At 46.8% G+C, this 17922-nt stretch overlaps 9 non-coding genes across 9 annotated transcripts; all 9 read right to left on the bottom strand.

Moving 5' to 3' along the window:
* Positions 1-253: 253 nt before the first annotated feature.
* On the bottom strand, positions 254-444 carry LOC142722091 (U2 spliceosomal RNA). The gene has a single exon (XR_012874421.1). It is a non-coding gene; the product is annotated as a U2 spliceosomal RNA (small nuclear RNA).
* Positions 445-1740: 1296 nt separating this feature from the next.
* On the bottom strand, positions 1741-1931 carry LOC142721993 (U2 spliceosomal RNA). The gene has a single exon (XR_012874324.1). It is a non-coding gene; the product is annotated as a U2 spliceosomal RNA (small nuclear RNA).
* A 1300-nt stretch (positions 1932-3231) lies between these two features.
* On the bottom strand, positions 3232-3422 carry LOC142721995 (U2 spliceosomal RNA). The gene has a single exon (XR_012874325.1). It is a non-coding gene; the product is annotated as a U2 spliceosomal RNA (small nuclear RNA).
* A 1288-nt stretch (positions 3423-4710) lies between these two features.
* On the bottom strand, positions 4711-4901 carry LOC142721996 (U2 spliceosomal RNA). The gene has a single exon (XR_012874326.1). It is a non-coding gene; the product is annotated as a U2 spliceosomal RNA (small nuclear RNA).
* A 1252-nt stretch (positions 4902-6153) lies between these two features.
* LOC142721997 (U2 spliceosomal RNA) lies at positions 6154-6344 on the bottom strand. The gene has a single exon (XR_012874327.1). It is a non-coding gene; the product is annotated as a U2 spliceosomal RNA (small nuclear RNA).
* Positions 6345-12398: 6054 nt separating this feature from the next.
* On the bottom strand, positions 12399-12589 carry LOC142722084 (U2 spliceosomal RNA). The gene has a single exon (XR_012874413.1). It is a non-coding gene; the product is annotated as a U2 spliceosomal RNA (small nuclear RNA).
* A 1303-nt stretch (positions 12590-13892) lies between these two features.
* Positions 13893-14083, bottom strand: LOC142721998 (U2 spliceosomal RNA). The gene has a single exon (XR_012874328.1). It is a non-coding gene; the product is annotated as a U2 spliceosomal RNA (small nuclear RNA).
* Positions 14084-15375: 1292 nt separating this feature from the next.
* On the bottom strand, positions 15376-15566 carry LOC142721999 (U2 spliceosomal RNA). The gene has a single exon (XR_012874330.1). It is a non-coding gene; the product is annotated as a U2 spliceosomal RNA (small nuclear RNA).
* Positions 15567-16862: 1296 nt separating this feature from the next.
* LOC142722000 (U2 spliceosomal RNA) lies at positions 16863-17053 on the bottom strand. The gene has a single exon (XR_012874331.1). It is a non-coding gene; the product is annotated as a U2 spliceosomal RNA (small nuclear RNA).
* Between the last annotated feature and the right edge of the window lie 869 nt (positions 17054-17922).

Below are 17922 nucleotides of genomic sequence, written 5' to 3' on the forward strand. Positions count from 1 at the left end.
CGGAGAGAAGACAAGGAAGGTGAATGAGGTGTTCCAATGTGAAATGCCGGAAACACAGAAACACAGACGACACACAACAAGAGGTGGCAATCTATTCATTAATTGCATTTAATCAATGAGCTCATTATCACTCATGCATTGTCCAACAGGTGTTGAAATAATGGGATTAAAAGGGGAGATCCCTTCAGAAAGACAGAAACAATAGCAAAGACAAAAAACACTTTTGGAATCTGCTTTTAGTCAACACATAAGGAAAGGGTGCACCGGTCCTGGAAATACTGCAATACCAGGTCAATGTGTGGAGTGGACAGAGCAAGCTCTATTTCCATCTCCCTGTTCTAAAAATCCATTTAATATATGGTCCCCAGATAGGGGACGTATCAGATATTAAACTGATAAGAACAGATACTACACTTGATCTTAGCCAAAAGGCCGAGAAGCGATAACCCGAACGGGCCGCGCGTTGCCCGAGCCTGCCCGATACTGCTGTTCAGCCCTTGCAGCGATTCAGCCTACTTCTAGGCAATTCCATGGGGCCCTGCAGGCTCACACACTCACAGCTACACGGGAGGTGAATAAAGGCCGGAGAGGAAGCCAGACAGGATTTGCTTCTTTTGCTTGCACCACAATGCAGTGCTGAAAGAGGAGGAATCTACATAAAAACGCCTTCCTGGCAACGCCCAAATGCCCTGCTGCCATGCAGATAAACACTGGCAGCGGCAGCAAGTGCATGCCCACAGCCACCCCTTGTTCCTTCACACCTTGTATCAGCTGTAATCCAGTCCAGTCCAGTGCTGCCTGCTGAGCAGCACTGACCAACACTGCCTGGGCCCAGGCTTTTATCTCTGAGGCCCCATTATGATGTCAGAAAGCTGGCTCTGGAATCCTGAGGGCTCCACTATGACACGTGCAAAGTTCCGTCTGAACTTTATATAAGACGGTGAGGCTCAGTCAGTCACTCAGTGTTGCCTGAGAGGGCAACACTGCAACAGCCGGCCGCCAGGCTGTCTTTTTTTTGCACAGCTAGTTGCCTCCAGGAGGCCACAAGAGGGAGACAAGGGACTGCAAAATGGAAAATAGGCATCCACCAACTTTACAGACAACTTCTCCTTGCTCCTACAACCTCCATCCTTGCACAGTTTGTTATTCTTCTAGGTAACATAGTAACAAATCCAAATTGCTGCTCTCTTTGTAGGCAAGCAAGGCTTTGTTGCAACTGCAATTCTTACTTCTTCTTGAAATGTAGGGACGACAGTACATTCCATCACATCCATCTAGTGTACACAGGTAGGTCCATTGTGGCGGGCAGGCGAGCGGGCGGGCTGCTTTATTGGCTGTTTGCTGTTCCCCTACTCCACTCCACTATTTGACTGTTGTGCTGCATCAATCAATCAATCAATCAATCAATCAATCAATCAATCAATCAATCAATCAATCAATCAGTGGCTGGCTCAGGTGCAGCTCTTTAACTTACCTAAAAGGGAGGGCGGAGAGAAGACAAGGAAGGTGAATGAGGTGTTCCAATGTGAAATGCCGGAAACACAGAAACACAGACGACACACAACAAGAGGTGGCAATCTATTCATTAATTGCATTTAATCAATGAGCTCATTATCACTCATGCATTGTCCAACAGGTGTTGAAATAATGGGATTAAAAGGGGAGATCCCTTCAGAAAGACAGAAACAATAGCAAAGACAAAAAACACTTTTGGAATCTGCTTTTAGTCAACACATAAGGAAAGGGTGCACCGGTCCTGGAAATACTGCAATACCAGGTCAATGCGTGGAGTGGACAGAGCAAGCTCTATTTCCATCTCCCTGTTCTAAAAATCCATTTAATATATGGTCCCCAGATAGGGGACGTATCAGATATTAAACTGATAAGAACAGATACTACACTTGATCTTAGCCAAAAGGCCGAGAAGCGATAACCCGAACGGGCCGCGCGTTGCCCGAGCCTGCCCGATACTGCTGTTCAGCCCTTGCAGCGATTCAGCCTACTTCTAGGCAATTCCATGGGGCCCTGCAGGCTCACACACTCACAGCTACACGGGAGGTGAATAAAGGCCGGAGAGGAAGCCAGACAGGATTTGCTTCTTTTGCTTGCACCACAATGCAGTGCTGAAAGAGGAGGAATCTACATAAAAACGCCTTCCTGGCAACGCCCAAATGCCCTGCTGCCATGCAGATAAACACTGGCAGCGGCAGCAAGTGCATGCCCACAGCCACCCCTTGTTCCTTCACACCTTGTATCAGCTGTAATCCAGTCCAGTCCAGTGCTGCCTGCTGAGCAGCACTGACCAACACTGCCTGGGCCCAGGCTTTTATCTCTGAGGCCCCATTATGATGTCAGAAAGCTGGCTCTGGAATCCTGAGGGCTCCACTATGACACGTGCAAAGTTCCGTCTGAACTTTATATAAGACGGTGAGGCTCAGTCAGTCACTCAGTGTTGCCTGAGAGGGCAACACTGCAACAGCCGGCCGCCAGGCTGTCTTTTTTTTGCACAGCTAGTTGCCTCCAGGAGGCCACAAGAGGGAGACAAGGGACTGCAAAATGGAAAATAGGCATCCACCAACTTTACAGACAACTTCTCCTTGCTCCTACAACCTCCATCCTTGCACAGTTTGTTATTCTTCTAGGTAACATAGTAACAAATCCAAATTGCTGCTCTCTTTGTAGGCAAGCAAGGCTTTGTTGCAACTGCAATTCTTACTTCTTCTTGAAATGTAGGGACGACAGTACATTCCATCACATCCATCTAGTGTACACAGGTAGGTCCATTGTGGCGGGCAGGCGAGCGGGCGGGCTGCTTTATTGGCTGTTTGCTGTTCCCCTACTCCACTCCACTATTTGACTGTTGTGCTGCATCAATCAATCAATCAATCAATCAATCAATCAATCAATCAATCAATCAATCAATCAATCAATCAGTGGCTGGCTCAGGTGCAGCTCTTTAACTTACCTAAAAGGGAGGGCGGAGAGAAGACAAGGAAGGTGAATGAGGTGTTCCAATGTGAAATGCCGGAAACACAGAAACACAGACGACACACAACAAGAGGTGGCAATCTATTCATTAATTGCATTTAATCAATGAGCTCATTATCACTCATGCATTGTCCAACAGGTGTTGAAATAATGGGATTAAAAGGGGAGATCCCTTCAGAAAGACAGAAACAATAGCAAAGACAAAAAACACTTTTGGAATCTGCTTTTAGTCAACACATAAGGAAAGGGTGCACCGGTCCTGGAAATACTGCAATACCAGGTCAATGCGTGGAGTGGACAGAGCAAGCTCTATTTCCATCTCCCTGTTCTAAAAATCCATTTAATATATGGTCCCCAGATAGGGGACGTATCAGATATTAAACTGATAAGAACAGATACTACACTTGATCTTAGCCAAAAGGCCGAGAAGCGATAACCCGAACGGGCCGCGCGTTGCCCGAGCCTGCCCGATACTGCTGTTCAGCCCTTGCAGCGATTCAGCCTACTTCTAGGCAATTCCATGGGGCCCTGCAGGCTCACACACTCACAGCTACACGGGAGGTGAATAAAGGCCGGAGAGGAAGCCAGACAGGATTTGCTTCTTTTGCTTGCACCACAATGCAGTGCTGAAAGAGGAGGAATCTACATAAAAACGCCTTCCTGGCAACGCCCAAATGCCCTGCTGCCATGCAGATAAACACTGGCAGCGGCAGCAAGTGCATGCCCACAGCCACCCCTTGTTCCTTCACACCTTGTATCAGCTGTAATCCAGTCCAGTCCAGTGCTGCCTGCTGAGCAGCACTGACCAACACTGCCTGGGCCCAGGCTTTTATCTCTGAGGCCCCATTATGATGTCAGAAAGCTGGCTCTGGAATCCTGAGGGCTCCACTATGACACGTGCAAAGTTCCGTCTGAACTTTATATAAGACGGTGAGGCTCAGTCAGTCACTCAGTGTTGCCTGAGAGGGCAACACTGCAACAGCCGGCCGCCAGGCTGTCTTTTTTTTGCACAGCTAGTTGCCTCCAGGAGGCCACAAGAGGGAGACAAGGGACTGCAAAATGGAAAATAGGCATCCACCAACTTTACAGACAACTTCTCCTTGCTCCTACAACCTCCATCCTTGCACAGTTTGTTATTCTTCTAGGTAACATAGTAACAAATCCAAATTGCTGCTCTCTTTGTAGGCAAGCAAGGCTTTGTTGCAACTGCAATTCTTACTTCTTCTTGAAATGTAGGGACGACAGTACATTCCATCACATCCATCTAGTGTACACAGGTAGGTCCATTGTGGCGGGCAGGCGAGCGGGCGGGCTGCTTTATTGGCTGTTTGCTGTTCCCCTACTCCACTCCACTATTTGACTGTTGTGCTGCATCAATCAATCAATCAATCAATCAATCAATCAATCAATCAATCAATCAATCAGTGGCTGGCTCAGGTGCAGCTCTTTAACTTACCTAAAAGGGAGGGCGGAGAGAAGACAAGGAAGGTGAATGAGGTGTTCCAATGTGAAATGCCGGAAACACAGAAACACAGACGACACACAACAAGAGGTGGCAATCTATTCATTAATTGCATTTAATCAATGAGCTCATTATCACTCATGCATTGTCCAACAGGTGTTGAAATAATGGGATTAAAAGGGGAGATCCCTTCAGAAAGACAGAAACAATAGCAAAGACAAAAAACACTTTTGGAATCTGCTTTTAGTCAACACATAAGGAAAGGGTGCACCGGTCCTGGAAATACTGCAATACCAGGTCAATGCGTGGAGTGGACAGAGCAAGCTCTATTTCCATCTCCCTGTTCTAAAAATCCATTTAATATATGGTCCCCAGATAGGGGACGTATCAGATATTAAACTGATAAGAACAGATACTACACTTGATCTTAGCCAAAAGGCCGAGAAGCGATAACCCGAACGGGCCGCGCGTTGCCCGAGCCTGCCCGATACTGCTGTTCAGCCCTTGCAGCGATTCAGCCTACTTCTAGGCAATTCCATGGGGCCCTGCAGGCTCACACACTCACAGCTACACGGGAGGTGAATAAAGGCCGGAGAGGAAGCCAGACAGGATTTGCTTCTTTTGCTTGCACCACAATGCAGTGCTGAAAGAGGAGGAATCTACATAAAAACGCCTTCCTGGCAACGCCCAAATGCCCTGCTGCCATGCAGATAAACACTGGCAGCGGCAGCAAGTGCATGCCCACAGCCACCCCTTGTTCCTTCACACCTTGTATCAGCTGTAATCCAGTCCAGTCCAGTGCTGCCTGCTGAGCAGCACTGACCAACACTGCCTGGGCCCAGGCTTTTATCTCTGAGGCCCCATTATGATCCACTATGACACGTGCAAAGTTCCGTCTGAACTTTATATAAGACGGTGAGGCTCAGTCAGTCACTCAGTGTTGCCTGAGAGGGCAACACTGCAACAGCCAGCCGCCAGGCTGTCTTTTTTTTGCACAGCTAGTTGCCTCCAGGAGGCCATAAGAGGGAGACAAGGGACTGCAAAATGGAAAATAGGCATCCACCAACTTTACAGACAACTTCTCCTTGCTCCTACAACCTCCATCCTTGCACAGTTTGTTATTCTTCTAGGTAACATAGTAACAAATCCAAATTGCTGCTCTCTTTGTAGGCAAGCAAGGCTTTGTTGCAACTGCAATTCTTACTTCTTCTTGAAATGTAGGGACGACAGTACATTCCATCACATCCATCTAGTGTACACAGGTAGGTCCATTGTGGCGGGCAGGCGAGCGGGCGGGCTGCTTTATTGGCTGTTTGCTGTTCCCCTACTCCACTCCACTATTTGACTGTTGTGCTGCATCAATCAATCAATCAATCAATCAATCAATCAATCAATCAATCAATCAGTGGCTGGCTCAGGTGCAGCTCTTTAACTTACCTAAAAGGGAGGGCGGAGAGAAGACAAGGAAGGTGAATGAGGTGTTCCAATGTGAAATGCCGGAAACACAGAAACACAGACGACACACAACAAGAGGTGGCAATCTATTCATTAATTGCATTTAATCAATGAGCTCATTATCACTCATGCATTGTCCAACAGGTGTTGAAATAATGGGATTAAAAGGGGAGATCCCTTCAGAAAGACAGAAACAATAGCAAAGACAAAAAACACTTTTGGAATCTGCTTTTAGTCAACACATAAGGAAAGGGTGCACCGGTCCTGGAAATACTGCAATACCAGGTCAATGCGTGGAGTGGACAGAGCAAGCTCTATTTCCATCTCCCTGTTCTAAAAATCCATTTAATATATGGTCCCCAGATAGGGGACGTATCAGATATTAAACTGATAAGAACAGATACTACACTTGATCTTAGCCAAAAGGCCGAGAAGCGATAACCCGAACGGGCCGCGCGTTGCCCGAGCCTGCCCGATACTGCTGTTCAGCCCTTGCAGCGATTCAGCCTACTTCTAGGCAATTCCATGGGGCCCTGCAGGCTCACACACTCACAGCTACACGGGAGGTGAATAAAGGCCGGAGAGGAAGCCAGACAGGATTTGCTTCTTTTGCTTGCACCACAATGCAGTGCTGAAAGAGGAGGAATCTACATAAAAACGCCTTCCTGGCAACGCCCAAATGCCCTGCTGCCATGCAGATAAACACTGGCAGCGGCAGCAAGTGCATGCCCACAGCTACCCCTTGTTCCTTCACACCTTGTATCAGCTGTAATCCAGTCCAGTCCAGTGCTGCCTGCTGAGCAGCACTGACCAACACTGCCTGGGCCCAGGCTTTTATCTCTGAGGCCCCATTATGATGTCAGAAAGCTGGCTCTGGAATCCTGAGGGCTCCACTATGACACGTGCAAAGTTCCGTCTGAACTTTATATAAGACGGTGAGGCTCAGTCAGTCACTCAGTGTTGCCTGAGAGGGCAACACTGCAACAGCCGGCCGCCAGGCTGTCTTTTTTTTGCACAGCTAGTTGCCTCCAGGAGGCCACAAGAGGGAGACAAGGGACTGCAAAATGGAAAATAGGCATCCACCAACTTTACAGACAACTTCTCCTTGCTCCTACAACCTCCATCCTTGCACAGTTTGTTATTCTTCTAGGTAACATATGAAATTTCTGCCTGTATAAACGTTTAAAATGATTCTTTATTATCAAATTGATTAAAATTGGTAGGGCACAAAGTGCCAAAAGATCCAGGTACAGGCGTTGGCAACCAGATCAAAAGCGCAGACTGAATTGTATGTGAAACAAAGGAGACAGTCAGCACGCACCCATTCATGGATGCCTGATTGTATCAAGGTGAATTATCACAAAAACCAGTTCAGAGTGCTTAGCAAATATTGATGAGATCTGATTGCCACAGATTAGTTAGCAGGCACACTCCCAACGCGTTTCTGCACCATGTAGGGGAGCGTCCTCAGGGGTACGAGTTGCCTGATTTATTAACGTAGAGTTAAGAAAGAGCCTGTCAGCTGATATTCAGCTGTTCGTTAGGTGTAACGGCGCATATGAGACATCTGATAGTGGTCTAATGCGCGCCGAGGAAACTAGGAAGTTTTATCAACACAAGCCCCACCCATAGAGGCGTAGCGTAGTGTCGGGCTGTCCAATGAGGGAGTACGGCGTGTGGAAACCCACGCCCCCACACACAGGGCAGCCCATGGTAACCACGCAGCCAATGAGAGAGATGCATTAAGCATCGCTAGTAACAAGGGGGAGCTCAAGGTGGCCAAAACATACAGCGCCGATATCACGGCTGGAGTAGGCGCCATGTATGCGACACAGGAAATCTAGTGAGCACATCACTGCACACAAATCAGCACAAAAGCGTATCAACGGCAGAAGCCAAACAAGAAAAGGATCATCAGATCCATTATTAGAAAAACCGTACAAGGATGAAATCAGGAAACAGATCTCATGGCACAAAGATGTCAGAGAGAAGTCAGCGCCAGTATATTACTAGATGGGCAGAGCATATTATAGGAAAGGAAGATAGGATATAGACTCGTTGAGGCCCAGTGGCTTGATGGTTTGCATCCTGAAGATCCACTGTGCCTCCTTCTGTAAGATACGTCTATCCCAATTGCCTCCTCTGGCAGGAGCATTGACATGTTCCATACCTTGGAACCTAATAGAGGATGGATCTCCCTTGTGATTGTCCCATATATGTCGAGAAACAGGAGTATCTGCTTTCTTCTGAATGTCACAGATATGGTCCCGAATTCTGCGTCTGAACTCCCTTATTGTTTTGCCAACATATTGCATACCACATTGGCACGTAATCAAGTTCACCACCCCCCTAGTAAGGCAGTTAATAAATGACCTGTTGGAAAACATGACTCCTGTTACAGTACTCTTGAATGTTTTGCTTTTCCAAACAGAGCTACATGCTTTGCATCTACCACATTGGAAGGACCCAGTAGCTGTGGTAGAAAGCCAAGTGGTGGCAACAGGCATCTTCAGATGACTGTGCACCAATCTATCCTTAAGATTGCGGCCCCTCCGAAAAGTGATCAGAGGACGGTCCCCAACTAAGCCACCAACATCCGGGTCTGCTTTAAGGATATCCCAATATGAGGTAAGTATCTTTCTAACCTCAAAGTGTGCAACGTCGTAGGTACCAATTATCCTCATGGCATTATCCTTTTCTGGAGATATTTTAGGGTTCAATAGGGATTCCCTATTCGATGTAATGGCGTGTTGATATGCCGTTTTTAAAACGCCACTGGGATACCCTTTATGCTCAAATCTCTTTCTAAGACTATTGGCCGACCTTTGAAAGTCTGACAATGTGGTACAATTACGCCTAGCTCTAATGTACTGACCCTTTGGGATGCCCATTTTCAGGGGTCTAGGGTGACAACTATCCCATCTAAGAAGGCTATTGGTGGCAGTACTTTTCCTAAAGATTTGTGTCTGGATATGTCCCTGGTCAGTCTTCTCTATTTGGATGTCAAGGAATGTAATATGATTATCCTTAATTTCAGAGGTAAAGTAAAGACCCAGGTCATTGATGTTAAGAATTGACACAAATTCACCAAATTCTGCTGTAGTACCCGACCACAGAATGAAAATGTCATCAATGAATCTTAACCATAGTAAAATGGAAGAGACATATTTCTCCATTTTATCGCAAAACACAAATTCTCTCTCCCACCAGCCCAGATAGAGATTGGCATAGGTGGGAGCACAAGGGCTACCCATGGCCACTCCCCTGAGCTGGTGAAAGAATTTTTGTTCAAAGATGAAGAAGTTGTGCTCCAGTACAAAACGCAACAAGATAAGCACAAATTGATTATGCGCACCAAACTGAGCCCCTCTTTCATTGAGGAAGTATTCAACAGCACCACAACCCAAAGAATGGGGGATGGAGCTGTAAAGGGCCTCTACATCCAAACTGGCCAAACGAACATTGGATTCAACTTTAATCCCCTCAAGCTTCCTAAGGACCTCCATTGTGTCACGCACATAGGACGGGAGTGCCGTCACAAAGGGCCTCAAAATCCTATCCACATAAATACTGGCGTTCTGAGATACACTATCGATCCCAGAAACAATGGGTCTTCCTTTTATTGGATTGAGACCCTTGTGAATCTTGGGAAGACTATAGAAGGTGGCTATCTGTGGACAATCAATTTGTGCTTATCTTGTTGCGTTTTGTACTGGAGCACAACTTCTTCATCTTTGAACAAAAATTCTTTCACCAGCTCAGGGGAGTGGCCATGGGTAGCCCTTGTGCTCCCACCTATGCCAATCTCTATCTGGGCTGGTGGGAGAGAGAATTTGTGTTTTGCGATAAAATGGAGAAATATGTCTCTTCCATTTTACTATGGTTAAGATTCATTGATGACATTTTCATTCTGTGGTCGGGTACTACAGCAGAATTTGGTGAATTTGTGTCAATTCTTAACATCAATGACCTGGGTCTTTACTTTACCTCTGAAATTAAGGATAATCATATTACATTCCTTGACATCCAAATAGAGAAGACTGACCAGGGACATATCCAGACACAAATCTTTAGGAAAAGTACTGCCACCAATAGCCTTCTTAGATGGGATAGTTGTCACCCTAGACCCCTGAAAATGGGCATCCCAAAGGGTCAGTACATTAGAGCTAGGCGTAATTGTACCACATTGTCAGACTTTCAAAGGTCGGCCAATAGTCTTAGAAAGAGATTTGAGCATAAAGGGTATCCCAGTGGCGTTTTAAAAACGGCATATCAACACGCCATTACATCGAATAGGGAATCCCTATTGAACCCTAAAATATCTCCAGAAAAGGATAATGCCATGAGGATAATTGGTACCTACGACGTTGCACACTTTGAGGTTAGAAAGATACTTACCTCATATTGGGATATCCTTAAAGCAGACCCGGATGTTGGTGGCTTAGTTGGGGACCGTCCTCTGATCACTTTTCGGAGGGGCCGCAATCTTAAGGATAGATTGGTGCACAGTCATCTGAAGATGCCTGTTGCCACCACTTGGCTTTCTACCACAGCTACTGGGTCCTTCCAATGTGGTAGATGCAAAGCATGTAGCTCTGTTTGGAAAAGCAAAACATTCAAGAGTACTGTAACAGGAGTCATGTTTTCCAACAGGTCATTTATTAACTGCCTTACTAGGGGGGTGGTGTACTTGATTACGTGCCAATGTGGTATGCAATATGTTGGCAAAACAATAAGGGAGTTCAGACGCAGAATTCGGGACCATATCTGTGACATTCAGAAGAAAGCAGATACTCCTGTTTCTCGACATATATGGGACAATCACAAGGGAGATCCATCCTCTATTAGGTTCCAAGGTATGGAACATGTCAATGCTCCTGCCAGAGGAGGCAATTGGGATAGACGTATCTTACAGAAGGAGGCACAGTGGATCTTCAGGATGCAAACCATCAAGCCACTGGGCCTCAACGAGTCTATATCCTATCTTCCTTTCCTATAATATGCTCTGCCCATCTAGTAATATACTGGCGCTGACTTCTCTCTGACATCTTTGTGCCATGAGATCTGTTTCCTGATTTCATCCTTGTACGGTTTTTCTAATAATGGATCTGATGATCCTTTTCTTGTTTGGCTTCTGCCGTTGATACGCTTTTGTGCTGATTTGTGTGCAGTGATGTGCTCACTAGATTTCCTGTGTCGCATACATGGCGCCTACTCCAGCCGTGATATCGGCGCTGTATGTTTTGGCCACCTTGAGCTCCCCCTTGTTACTAGCGATGCTTAATGCATCTCTCTCATTGGCTGCGTGGTTACCATGGGCTGCCCTGTGTGTGGGGGCGTGGGTTTCCACACGCCGTACTCCCTCATTGGACAGCCCGACACTACGCTACGCCTCTATGGGTGGGGCTTGTGTTGATAAAACTTCCTAGTTTCCTCGGCGCGCATTAGACCACTATCAGATGTCTCATATGCGCCGTTACACCTAACGAACAGCTGAATATCAGCTGACAGGCTCTTTCTTAACTCTACGTTAATAAATCAGGCAACTCGTACCCCTGAGGACGCTCCCCTACATGGTGCAGAAACGCGTTGGGAGTGTGCCTGCTAACTAATCTGTGGCAATCAGATCTCATCAATATTTGCTAAGCACTCTGAACTGGTTTTTGTGATAATTCACCTTGATACAATCAGGCATCCATGAATGGGTGCGTGCTGACTGTCTCCTTTGTTTCACATACAATTCAGTCTGCGCTTTTGATCTGGTTGCCAACGCCTGTACCTGGATCTTTTGGCACTTTGTGCCCTACCAATTTTAATCAATTTGATAATAAAGAATCATTTTAAACGTTTATACAGGCAGAAATTTCACACCTTAGTAATTTAAACGTATACCTTTTCACTGTTACTCCTTGGAATATTTCTAGGTAACATAGTAACAAATCCAAATTGCTGCTCTCTTTGTAGGCAAGCAAGGCTTTGTTGCAACTGCAATTCTTACTTCTTCTTGAAATGTAGGGACGACAGTACATTCCATCACATCCATCTAGTGTACACAGGTAGGTCCATTGTGGCGGGCAGGCGAGCGGGCGGGCTGCTTTATTGGCTGTTTGCTGTTCCCCTACTCCACTCCACTATTTGACTGTTGTGCTGCATCAATCAATCAATCAATCAATCAATCAATCAATCAATCAATCAGTGGCTGGCTCAGGTGCAGCTCTTTAACTTACCTAAAAGGGAGGGCGGAGAGAAGACAAGGAAGGTGAATGAGGTGTTCCAATGTGAAATGCCGGAAACACAGAAACACAGACGACACACAACAAGAGGTGGCAATCTATTCATTAATTGCATTTAATCAATGAGCTCATTATCTCTCATGCATTGTCCAACAGGTGTTGAAATAATGGGATTAAAAGGGGAGATCCCTTCAGAAAGACAGAAACAATAGCAAAGACAAAAAACACTTTTGGAATCTGCTTTTAGTCAACACATAAGGAAAGGGTGCACCGGTCCTGGAAATACTGCAATACCAGGTCAATGCGTGGAGTGGACAGAGCAAGCTCTATTTCCATCTCCCTGTTCTAAAAATCCATTTAATATATGGTCCCCAGATAGGGGACTTATCAGATATTAAACTGATAAGAACAGATACTACACTTGATCTTAGCCAAAAGGCCGAGAAGCGATAACCCGAACGGGCCGCGCGTTGCCCGAGCCTGCCCGATACTGCTGTTCAGCCCTTGCAGCGATTCAGCCTACTTCTAGGCAATTCCATGGGGCCCTGCAGGCTCACACACTCACAGCTACACGGGAGGTGAATAAAGGCCGGAGAGGAAGCCAGACAGGATTTGCTTCTTTTGCTTGCACCACAATGCAGTGCTGAAAGAGGAGGAATCTACATAAAAACGCCTTCCTGGCAACGCCCAAATGCCCTGCTGCCATGCAGATAAACACTGGCAGCGGCAGCAAGTGCATGCCCACAGCCACCCCTTGTTCCTTCACACCTTGTATCAGCTGTAATCCAGTCCAGTCCAGTGCTGCCTGCTGAGCAGCACTGACCAACACTGCCTGGGCCCAGGCTTTTATCTCTGAGGCCCCATTATGATGTCAGAAAGCTGGCTCTGGAATCCTGAGGGCTCCACTATGACACGTGCAAAGTTCCGTCTGAACTTTATATAAGACGGTGAGGCTCAGTCAGTCACTCAGTGTTGCCTGAGAGGGCAACACTGCAACAGCCGGCCGCCAGGCTGTCTTTTTTTTGCACAGCTAGTTGCCTCCAGGAGGCCACAAGAGGGAGACAAGGGACTGCAAAATGGAAAATAGGCATCCACCAACTTTACAGACAACTTCTCCTTGCTCCTACAACCTCCATCCTTGCACAGTTTGTTATTCTTCTAGGTAACATAGTAACAAATCCAAATTGCTGCTCTCTTTGTAGGCAAGCAAGGCTTTGTTGCAACTGCAATTCTTACTTCTTCTTGAAATGTAGGGACGACAGTACATTCCATCACATCCATCTAGTGTACACAGGTAGGTCCATTGTGGCGGGCAGGCGAGCGGGCGGGCTGCTTTATTGGCTGTTTGCTGTTCCCCTACTCCACTCCACTATTTGACTGTTGTGCTGCATCAATCAATCAATCAATCAATAATCAATCAATCAATCAATCAATCAATCAATCAATCAATCAATCAGTGGCTGGCTCAGGTGCAGCTCTTTAACTTACCTAAAAGGGAGGGCGGAGAGAAGACAAGGAAGGTGAATGAGGTGTTCCAATGTGAAATGCCGGAAACACAGAAACACAGACGACACACAACAAGAGGTGGCAATCTATTCATTAATTGCATTTAATCAATGAGCTCATTATCACTCATGCATTGTCCAACAGGTGTTGAAATAATGGGATTAAAAGGGGAGATCCCTTCAGAAAGACAGAAACAATAGCAAAGACAAAAAACACTTTTGGAATCTGCTTTTAGTCAACACATAAGGAAAGGGTGCACCGGTCCTGGAAATACTGCAATACCAGGTCAATGCGTGGAGTGGACAGAGCAAGCTCTATTTCCATCTCCCTGTTCTAAAAATCCATTTAATATATGGTCCCCAGATAGGGGACGTATCAGATATTAAACTGATAAGAACAGATACTACACTTGATCTTAGCCAAAAGGCCGAGAAGCGATAACCCGAACGGGCCGCGCGTTGCCCGAGCCTGCCCGATACTGCTGTTCAGCCCTTGCAGCGATTCAGCCTACTTCTAGGCAATTCCATGGGGCCCTGCAGGCTCACACACTCACAGCTACACGGGAGGTGAATAAAGGCCGGAGAGGAAGCCAGACAGGATTTGCTTCTTTTGCTTGCACCACAATGCAGTGCTGAAAGAGGAGGAATCTACATAAAAACGCCTTCCTGGCAACGCCCAAATGCCCTGCTGCCATGCAGATAAACACTGGCAGCGGCAGCAAGTGCATGCCCACAGCCACCCCTTGTTCCTTCACACCTTGTATCAGCTGTAATCCAGTCCAGTCCAGTGCTGCCTGCTGAGCAGCACTGACCAACACTGCCTGGGCCCAGGCTTTTATCTCTGAGGCCCCATTATGATGTCAGAAAGCTGGCTCTGGAATCCTGAGGGCTCCACTATGACACGTGCAAAGTTCCGTCTGAACTTTATATAAGACGGTGAGGCTCAGTCAGTCACTCAGTGTTGCCTGAGAGGGCAACACTGCAACAGCCGGCCGCCAGGCTGTCTTTTTTTTGCACAGCTAGTTGCCTCCAGGAGGCCACAAGAGGGAGACAAGGGACTGCAAAATGGAAAATAGGCATCCACCAACTTTACAGACAACTTCTCCTTGCTCCTACAACCTCCATCCTTGCACAGTTTGTTATTCTTCTAGGTAACATAGTAACAAATCCAAATTGCTGCTCTCTTTGTAGGCAAGCAAGGCTTTGTTGCAACTGCAATTCTTACTTCTTCTTGAAATGTAGGGACGACAGTACATTCCATCACACCCATCTAGTGTACACAGGTAGGTCCATTGTGGCGGGCAGGCGAGCGGGCGGGCTGCTTTATTGGCTGTTTGCTGTTCCCCTACTCCACTCCACTATTTGACTGTTGTGCTGCATCAATCAATCAATCAATCAATCAATCAATCAATCAATCAATCAATCAATCAATCAGTGGCTGGCTCAGGTGCAGCTCTTTAACTTACCTAAAAGGGAGGGCGGAGAGAAGACAAGGAAGGTGAATGAGGTGTTCCAATGTGAAATGCCGGAAACACAGAAACACAGACGACACACAACAAGAGGTGGCAATCTATTCATTAATTGCATTTAATCAATGAGCTCATTATCACTCATGCATTGTCCAACAGGTGTTGAAATAATGGGATTAAAAGGGGAGATCCCTTCAGAAAGACAGAAACAATAGCAAAGACAAAAAACACTTTTGGAATCTGCTTTTAGTCAACACATAAGGAAAGGGTGCACCGGTCCTGGAAATACTGCAATACCAGGTCAATGCGTGGAGTGGACAGAGCAAGCTCTATTTCCATCTCCCTGTTCTAAAAATCCATTTAATATATGGTCCCCAGATAGGGGACGTATCAGATATTAAACTGATAAGAACAGATACTACACTTGATCTTAGCCAAAAGGCCGAGAAGCGATAACCCGAACGGGCCGCGCGTTGCCCGAGCCTGCCCGATACTGCTGTTCAGCCCTTGCAGCGATTCAGCCTACTTCTAGGCAATTCCATGGGGCCCTGCAGGCTCACACACTCACAGCTACACGGGAGGTGAATAAAGGCCGGAGAGGAAGCCAGACAGGATTTGCTTCTTTTGCTTGCACCACAATGCAGTGCTGAAAGAGGAGGAATCTACATAAAAACGCCTTCCTGGCAACGCCCAAATGCCCTGCTGCCATGCAGATAAACACTGGCAGCGGCAGCAAGTGCATGCCCACAGCCACCCCTTGTTCCTTCACACCTTGTATCAGCTGTAATCCAGTCCAGTCCAGTGCTGCCTGCTGAGCAGCACTGACCAACACTGCCTGGGCCCAGGCTTTTATCTCTGAGGCCCCATTATGATGTCAGAAAGCTGGCTCTGGAATCCTGAGGGCTCCACTATGACACGTGCAAAGTTCCGTCTGAACTTTATATAAGACGGTGAGGCTCAGTCAGTCACTCAGTGTTGCCTGAGAGGGCAACACTGCAACAGCCGGCCGCCAGGCTGTCTTTTTTTTGCACAGCTAGTTGCCTCCAGGAGGCCACAAGAGGGAGACAAGGGACTGCAAAATGGAAAATAGGCATCCACCAACTTTACAGACAACTTCTCCTTGCTCCTACAACCTCCATCCTTGCACAGTTTGTTATTCTTCTAGGTAACATAGTAACAAATCCAAATTGCTGCTCTCTTTGTAGGCAAGCAAGGCTTTGTTGCAACTGCAATTCTTACTTCTTCTTGAAATGTAGGGACGACAGTACATTCCATCACATCCATCTAGTGTACACAGGTAGGTCCATTGTGGCGGGCAGGCGAGCGGGCGGGCTGCTTTATTGGCTGTTTGCTGTTCCCCTACTCCACTCCACTATTTGACTGTTGTGCTGCATCAATCAATCAATCAATCAATCAATCAATCAATCAATCAATCAATCAATCAATCAATCAGTGGCTGGCTCAGGTGCAGCTCTTTAACTTACCTAAAAGGGAGGGCGGAGAGAAGACAAGGAAGGTGAATGAGGTGTTCCAATGTGAAATGCCGGAAACACAGAAACACAGACGACACACAACAAGAGGTGGCAATCTATTCATTAATTGCATTTAATCAATGAGCTCATTATCACTCATGCATTGTCCAACAGGTGTTGAAATAATGGGATTAAAAGGGGAGATCCCTTCAGAAAGACAGAAACAATAGCAAAGACAAAAAACACTTTTGGAATCTGCTTTTAGTCAACACATAAGGAAAGGGTGCACCGGTCCTGGAAATACTGCAATACCAGGTCAATGCGTGGAGTGGACAGAGCAAGCTCTATTTCCATCTCCCTGTTCTAAAAATCCATTTAATATATGGTCCCCAGATAGGGGACGTATCAGATATTAAACTGATAAGAACAGATACTACACTTGATCTTAGCCAAAAGGCCGAGAAGCGATAACCCGAACGGGCCGCGCGTTGCCCGAGCCTGCCCGATACTGCTGTTCATCCCTTGCAGCGATTCAGCCTACTTCTAGGCAATTCCATGGGGCCCTGCAGGCTCACACACTCACAGCTACACGGGAGGTGAATAAAGGCCGGAGAGGAAGCCAGACAGGATTTGCTTCTTTTGCTTGCACCACAATGCAGTGCTGAAAGAGGAGGAATCTACATAAAAACGCCTTCCTGGCAACGCCCAAATGCCCTGCTGCCATGCAGATAAACACTGGCAGCGGCAGCAAGTGCATGCCCACAGCCACCCCTTGTTCCTTCACACCTTGTATCAGCTGTAATCCAGTCCAGTCCAGTGCTGCCTGCTGAGCAGCACTGACCAACACTGCCTGGGCCCAGGCTTTTATCTCTGAGGCCCCATTATGATGTCAGAAAGCTGGCTCTGGAATCCTGAGGGCTCCACTATGACACGTGCAAAGTTCCGTCTGAACTTTATATAAGACGGTGAGGCTCAGTCAGTCACTCAGTGTTGCCTGAGAGGGCAACACTGCAACAGCCGGCCGCCAGGCTGTCTTTTTTTTGCACAGCTAGTTGCCTCCAGGAGGCCACAAGAGGGAGACAAGGGACTGCAAAATGGAAAATAGGCATCCACCAACTTTACAGACAACTTCTCCTTGCTCCTACAACCTCCATCCTTGCACAGTTTGTTATTCTTCTAGGTAACATAGTAACAAATCCAAATTGCTGCTCTCTTTGTAGGCAAGCAAGGCTTTGTTGCAACTGCAATTCTTACTTCTTCTTGAAATGTAGGGACGACAGTACATTCCATCACACCCATCTAGTGTACACAGGTAGGTCCATTGTGGCGGGCAGGCGA

Source organism: Rhinoderma darwinii, unplaced genomic scaffold (assembly GCF_050947455.1).
Source record: "Rhinoderma darwinii isolate aRhiDar2 unplaced genomic scaffold, aRhiDar2.hap1 Scaffold_530, whole genome shotgun sequence".
NCBI classification, from domain to species: domain Eukaryota; kingdom Metazoa; phylum Chordata; class Amphibia; order Anura; family Rhinodermatidae; genus Rhinoderma; species Rhinoderma darwinii.